The following is an 8030-nucleotide window of genomic DNA, read 5'->3' on the forward strand; positions in this document are numbered from 1 at the left end:
TTACGTGACAACGTACGCATAACCATGGGATGTACCATCGATCATGGTATACATACTATGCACTGGACTGCGCATAATGCGGGATCGAAGCAAGCCGCTGCGCTGAGAGGCCATCCCCTACGGGAACCTGGTGGTCTGTGTGTTAAGTCTATGGGGATTTCAGAATTCAGTGTGGAAGGGGTTAATTGCTGCACGCCGCTTGGCATTATGGGGGAAATGCTGGGCACCACAGAGAAAAATGAGCCTTATGATGGCGCTAGACATTTTCTTGCCAGTGCAGACGCACTTTAATGAGATATGGATAAAAAAACAGTTTACTATGGCGGCCATTTTGAAATTCAAAATGGCGGCTGAAAATGTGGTCGAAAAAAATGGAACTAAAGATTTTTGGATTCAGCACCCCCAAATTGACAAAGTTAGCTGAAAAAAAAAATCAATTTTGGCACAAAAATCTCACGGGATTACATAGTAGCCTCTACTATTATGTACAACATAATGTTGTCTATGTGATAGGTAATCCCTAAACCACGACAGTGCAACTCTGCATACGTTTTAAGCACAATGTCAACTGAACTGCGTTAATTTTGTCATACAACTTTGTATTCTCTACGAGCTTTGGTAAATAAACCACACGCGAAATTATAGCAAAGCATGCTTCCTGTTCAAATCCTACACGCCGCAGAAATTATTGAAAGTAATTTGTAAAAAATCTATTACTGTTATAAATGCACATGCCGTGCTGACATACCTAAAAAAAAAATGTTCTCTGAACGCCACATTTCAATGTTGTTTGTACCTCCATTTCATGTCAATGCAACACACTAAAAAATAGGAGAGCAAATATGTACCCCTAGAGGTACAGATGCTTGTCCCTATACAAGGAACCCTAGCGGCACTTATATGTACCCTATACAGGGGTACATATAAGTACCACTACCTGGGGTACAGATATGTACCCTATGGAGTACTTATTTGTACGTTTAAGGGTACTCATTTGTATCATCATAGGTACTTATATGTTCCCTTAGGTGGTACTTATATGTTCCTCTGTATGGGGTACATATAAGTACCCCTGTATGGGGTACAGATGAGTACTTCTAGGGTTCCTTGTATAGGGACAAGCATATGTACCACTAGGGGTACATATTTGTACTCCTATTTTTGGTATGTGACTGCCTAAGTAAACAATATGACACACACACAAACACGCACACAAACACATGCATGCAATCTATGAGAGTAAGTTCACAGCATACAACTGTATGTATAAGACATGCTAAGGTGTTTTTCCTTGATATACAATGTACAAATTATATGCTTTATTTACTGGAAACTTATAACAAAGCAAAAGCATCCACGTGTTGAAATTGCACTACAAACACAGAGGGCTATACATACGAATAAGGTTGTTGCATTTAAAAATATACATGTACACGATGTAGTAGTGCATTGTACCAAATAAGTTGCCATTTTTGTGAATTTGTGAATCATTTTTGGTTGGCAAATTTACCAAGCAAAATTCTCACCAAGCGCTACTGGGGTATAATATCTAGTGCATTTAAGATGGTCTCAGTGTCAATTCACGAAAATAAGATCTTGTGACAATTCCTGTGACCTTCTCATTCACAAAAATATTTATGTAAGCAAAGACGAACAGCTTATGCAGTACATGTAGTTGAGACTGCTTATCTTTGGCACAATGTACAAAGTGTAGGTACCTACAGGAATACATAACAATTGCACAACAAAGAAATATGTCATAATATACACTCAAATATTGAGATTACACAGCCATGAAATCCATACATGCTCAAAATTCACATTTCCATAATTTCTCATGAATCATAAGTTGGCTTGAAGAACATCTTTCACTTGTCCACACATTGAACATCCTACACAATCATATCAAATGAAATATCACTTGATTTAATTTGTTTGTAAATCAGTTCAGTTAAAATTATAGAAACAGCTGTTCATAATCTTTAAATCAAAGGTAAAATCTTTGACAGAAAAACACTGGCACTTATAGGTAAATATGGAACGAAATTTGGCATCAAAAGGGCAAAATGAAACAAGTATATCAGAATTGCTCTGAATTAAGAAGGGTTTTGTTTTTGAAATGGCCTTTTTAAACCTTTACCTTTGAATTTCAAGAGAAATGGAATACATGTAAAACTAGAAATATTGCTATGGTAAGTGGTATACATCCACCATAATGCACGCTTCTCCCAATAGGTCTATGTTATGTCTTGATGTGTGACGACAGTTTCACATAAGTGGCAAAATAGTAAAATGAAAAATGTTACAAGTGTCACAAATGTGTTGAGTGTTTACTTTCCTTGAACTAATTTTAATTGGATAATAGCTAAGAGAGAGTCTTATAGTCTAAGAAAGCAGGTATTTGGGGATCGAGGAAAGTTCTTTGCTTTCATAATGCACATGAACAGATTTTATGTCCCATGTGTATATCCACTTCTTCGCAGTAATAGATACTTACTGTCAATACACTGTAAATGTCTGTCTACCTGTGCTTATCAAAATTCCTCTTACTCTGTCACGAAGAAAACTACATTCAACTTGACGCATTATAAGACAATGTACAGTGAGTTTTGATTAAACCAAAGTGATACCCCTTGCTCTTCACACAAGAAACACATTTGTATCTCAGAAAAAAAGTAAACAGATTATGCACCATTAAGAAATGGGTAGGCCACAGATATGAATTGGATGGCGGTAGTAGACATACTGCATGTACATGTATTATTATCGCACTGTTTGTCACCATCAATTATATTTTAAAGTACAATATTTCTTCCTATAGAACACAATTTTATATACTTGCGCACTTACTGAAAGAGATTTGTATCTTCATTATGTAACAGCACACTGGTCATATCATAATGTAGTATCAAATCCATGTAGTGAGTGCTTGTTTTGCACGCTGCGTAAATACAGCTTTATATCCGACTGGAGAGAAGTCATGACCCCCCCCCCCCTCCCCCCCCCCCAAAAAAAAAAAAAAAAGAATGAAGATGTGCTGAAAAGTCATGAGTATACTGAGGCAAATGTCTATGGGAAATGTGTGTTGTAGCAAAATCAAACCGTCCTCACTGGATTAACATGGTCTTCTCTATCAGTTCACCACTGAAGAGTAACTTTTGGATGAGGATCACATTTCTATAAGTAAGTTTTGACCATCAGGCTAAATCTAATGGCGATCTCCTTACAGTTCTCCCATCTGTTGAGGTAATCTCACTTTGCACAACACTGCCCACTGGCACTGGTAAAACAGTCCAGGACCAGTGAAAATCACCGTTGGACCAGTAACTGTTCAGGAATGGACCATTAAAGATGGACAAACTGGGTACCTACTGGTCAAACAGATGGGTATGGCCAGTAAAAAAAAAAAAAAAAAAAAAGATGGGTTAGTGTGCAGCCATGTCATGCAAACCATTCAATTGTCTGCTCATGTCTCGTACACCGCAGGTACTTGTATGTATATCAATCTGTTCGAACATACTACAACACACTGCTCAAATGTAGTGAATGCTCTCAAGGAAATAAATAACTTAACTGAATATCGCTAGATCTCCGCAAGGTCAACTTAAGCAAGGTTGATTGCACTTCATATTCATTCTAAATAAGAAAATATAGATTTAGAAACGGCAGTGGCAATGACAGGAATCTTCATGAAAGTAAAGCTCATGCTCATGTATTTTTTCAGATTACTGGGAAACACGTAAGATCCTATTGTACATAGAAGCTATGTTGAAGTTTGTGTTTTGCTTTTGTGTGAGCTTGGAGATTTAACTTCAATATAAGTAAAGAGAGGGCAGGTATATGATTCAAAGTGACCAAATCCTCACCCTGTTACTCGCAATGCAAAAACCTCAAGAGTGATTTAGTTTTCCACTACCATCTGAACCTTTAGAAATTCTTGACTCTTCTTTGGCTGTAAAAATATACACTGCAGTCAACCTATATTTGTATGGTCAGCACTTGGGATTAGTATCATTTTGGTGAACTGCTTCAGTTGCCAATATTCCTGTATCAAGTTAGTAGGCTCCGCCTGCAAAGAATATGTACACTACAAACACATTTTATAACAGATTTTTCAATTGATACTGCATCTGGTGCATGTGTACATAGACTACCTCAAACGGGGAAGGCAACCTTTACTATGATTTGCAATGAATTCAAGCAACATGAAAAAATTTCCTTGCTCATAACTATGATGGAAATCACACTTTAAACTCAGTGTTAAGAGGCCAGAGACATACAATCATTGTAAGCAGCAAAACAAGAATTGTATTTAAGGATATTCATTTAAATTCAAGTTAACATACCTGAGACATTAAAGCTCCAAATGAGAATTTGTTGCCTAAATGCAGCGGAGGTAAAAGGTTTCTGTCCTATCAATGGGCCAGAAGAAGTAAAACCACCATGAATTTATTGGGATATAACGTTAATCAACTTTCCTATCTTAAAGAACGATTTGCTGGAAATATTCAAAGCAATTTCCAGAATCGACCTGAATCTACTGGGATATTCAAGTTGATCAATCTCTGTACCTGGAGTGGTAATTACTTGTAATACAAGTGTATATCCTAATCTTGTGAGACAGGGTTGGATGAAATATTGGTGCGCTCTTCGTGTTGGGATATTCCAGCCCAAATGTGCACTACACAGCCAAAGTTGAAGCAACCCCTGCAGAAATGTTGGTGCAGGTGCAGACGCGAGAACTGTTCCTTCCACCTCCATGAGAAGGCCATCTGGTGCAAAAGGAATCCTACATATTTCTGATTGTGTGGACATGGCCATCTTTCTTGTACAAGAGTGGTTCCAGATTGCTACAGTTCGTTTGTCACATCTGGGATGATATTGCCCATTTTGATTTCCAGTGCACGTTGTTCACTACGTACTGCTACGACGTCATGGCTCCCTTCCCTCCAACAAGCTGGCGAGTGGTTGCACTAAGTGATGACATCACTCGTGTTCTGAATATAGGTGGCCATGAGATCCTTGGCAGACGCGTTTGCGATTCAGGCGTTGGGATGTACTGGAGAACATGGAGTATGCACAGTTCCTTAAAACGACGTCATTACTTCGACGTCGACATTCAGGAGGGGAAATCGAAAAGTCCCTATCGTTGGATGTGGTCCCGCAGGTTTCTGGACAAATAGTGAGGAATGAATTCACAACAAATTTGTTAATAACAACAAACAAACTTTTATTCACATTTTATTAACTGCAATCAAAAGTGCAACATTCAAAAACATTAAATTATCAGTTAGTTTCAAACCCTGGTTTACATTGAAAATGTTACTACATGTATTATCTATGCTCAAAGTAACCGTCACCTTTTATATTATTTGAGGTTGATGTGAAAAAAGAAGAAGCAGCATAATTGCAAAACTTATCACATTTGCTTCAATAATAACTATCAACCCCCTTTTTTTGGGGGGGGGCAAATAGTTAACTTACAACTCTATAAACATTTACTTTCCACAAAACATTTGGAATGTACAAAGGCTCTTCTTATTTTGTGACAAAATATCCAATCAAATATGGACTCATTCCCTTTCAAATCATATTTCACTTTACACAAACCTGTGGTATTACAGCCAGGGTCTTCCAAGATGGGGGCCCTTTTGATGAGAGTCCTTGCAGCTTCAGAGTATTGTAAGGGTGAAGAGAACCCAAGTGTGAATCTATGGACAGAGAAAAAGAAAACAGGAAAAAAAGGGGACAGTTTACCTCATTTGAGATAAAGGAATTGGTCACTTTATCTGATTGATTATTCATAGGAATTACAATCATGTCATATACGTCCTACATATAATCTAATAGGAAAATCATAATTTACAATACTTGCAAAGTCATTCTTTCTGCAAAGGTATTATAAAAATTTATAGTAATTCACAGCCTATCATGGACCACACATACATGTATCTTGCCACTTGTTAACTGATGCTACATCCAGCAGTCATGGGGCCATCATGCCACTGCCACACAATCAGTAGTGCTGATAAGAAGAGGCCCTACCCAAAAATGGACATGCATCTTCTGGTGTTACAAGTCACAATTTATCAAATGATAGTAAGACCCAGGGCTGAACTCATGTAACTACGTGTACATCATGTAGTATTGTGCATGGTTCTTTCTCGTTTTAACTACAGTACTTCTGTGTCATTAAAAGACTTACCATTACCAAGTATGCTTGATAACGTCCTTGAAGAATTCTTGAATAATCTTTGCTCTCCACTGACTTCCAGATGGTTAGAACAGATGTATTCCTCACCTCTGTCACATCCATTCACATGTGACATGAAGTTATCCACAGCTTGGTAGTGGAACAGCTGCATTTAGCTGCTTGTCTAAATAACAACAACAACAACAACAAAAAGAAGTGTGTAACTGGTAGCGTTATAATGTGAGGTTTAGGTCTTACATCAATTTCTTGTAAGTGTTTATTGCCTTGTAAATTCAGAAAGGGAAAATGTTCGGTCACAACTGCTTCCAATAAGAATAAAAGTTTGCGAAGGTAGGAATGCACTGATGAATATTGCAAGTGACATCAACAATAGGTTCATACATTTTACTGGAACTACCCTGTCATGATCCTGAATGCTACAGTCCGCAGCCCCATTACGCTATGCGTATGGGGCTGCCGGTCGCAGTTAGCACAACCCTAACCCAACCAGACGCCAGGCAAGGCATGGCGTTGTGTAGACTACAGCGACAGGACTGTACTCTACCTCACCGATACATTTACTAGTATTATAGCAGTCCAGCCAAGTCTAGCTGTGTGCAGCTGCTACATAGGATTAGACATGTTTCAAGAAAGATCAAGGATTGATGCTGTGAATTGAGATCAACATAATTAATACTATAGGTTAGTCACGTTTGTTAGTTGTCTTTGTTCTGACATCAGATTCTAAACTAATCTAACAAAACAAAACAAAAAACTGTTAGATGTCAACTGGCATAATTTTCAAGCTGTGGTAGTGGTACCATTATCATAGTACCGGTAACTCACTAACCTAACTTAGTAACTGCTTTGTGGCATGCACAATTGTCTCGATAATGGTGTACTGTCACATAGACACGGACACTATACAATACAGTACAGTGCAGTGCACTCCCTCTGACATGACCTGTATAGTTTGGCTGGAGTAGTGTTATTGTTGGGACTTAGTATAAACAACATTTCGACAAACAGGCCTTAGAACTGTTAGTGGTCTGCACACTATATACTAAAAACATTCTAGCTAACAATGTTTTTAGATCCTCAGACAGACTCTAAGTCAGTTGTGATCCGTCAAGGCGTCATGATCATCATACACTCACTCACCGTGACATTACGAGAAGTGGTCAACACGTCTGGTCTAGTGCCGAAGTTGTGCATCAGTTAATGGCCTTCTGTCGACTGCGTGCTTGAATTGAAGATCCTTACAGTTGCACGTTTTTTACCAGCTGAAGCGCGATAATAAATGTTTAATCTTGCTAGTCAGCTTGATACACTTGATGATCGACACATTTTGGATCAATACAAAAGTTGCTCGGTTACATTCGGTTACGTGTAAGCTGTATGCAGCGCGATCATCCTGCGTGAAAATCTACCGCTCGGCGACACGTACGTCGTCGCCGCTCCAGACATTTGAATGAGTGGCCAATTTGGCTAGTTGTACAGATGAGAAAAAAAAAGAATAACTAAAATAATCATACGTAAATTTTTAAGTGAATAAATCATTAGTAATATTTTGTAAACATTTTTATTAATTTTTTATGTGATTCCGTCCATTAATTGGGTATATCATTCAGAAAATTACACTGGTGTTTGATAATCGCAGGAATTGATTTCTGTCTTTTCGCTTATTGGTCAACCAGTTTGGCGGTAGGTATTCTCGTTATCAGAACGTGAATTTAATAATCGTAAAGCCTCCGAAAAACAGTTCCAAGATTACAGGTGTATTGACACTTTGTCTTAAAACACGTACTTGCAAGTTTTATGTATACCAAGATATGTT

General features: G+C 38.0%; 1 long non-coding RNA gene across 1 annotated transcript; it reads right to left on the bottom strand.

The window, feature by feature from the left end:
- Positions 1–5388: 5388 nt before the first annotated feature.
- On the bottom strand, positions 5389–7722 carry LOC140245011 (uncharacterized). Its single transcript, XR_011902313.1, has 3 exons — positions 7355–7722; positions 6206–6377; positions 5389–5711 (listed from the first exon to the last, which is right to left on the bottom strand). It is a non-coding gene; the product is annotated as an uncharacterized lncRNA (long non-coding RNA).
- Positions 7723–8030: the final 308 nt, after the last annotated feature.

Source organism: Diadema setosum, chromosome 22 (genome assembly GCF_964275005.1).
Source record: "Diadema setosum chromosome 22, eeDiaSeto1, whole genome shotgun sequence".
Taxonomy (NCBI): Eukaryota; Metazoa; Echinodermata; class Echinoidea; order Diadematoida; family Diadematidae; genus Diadema; species Diadema setosum.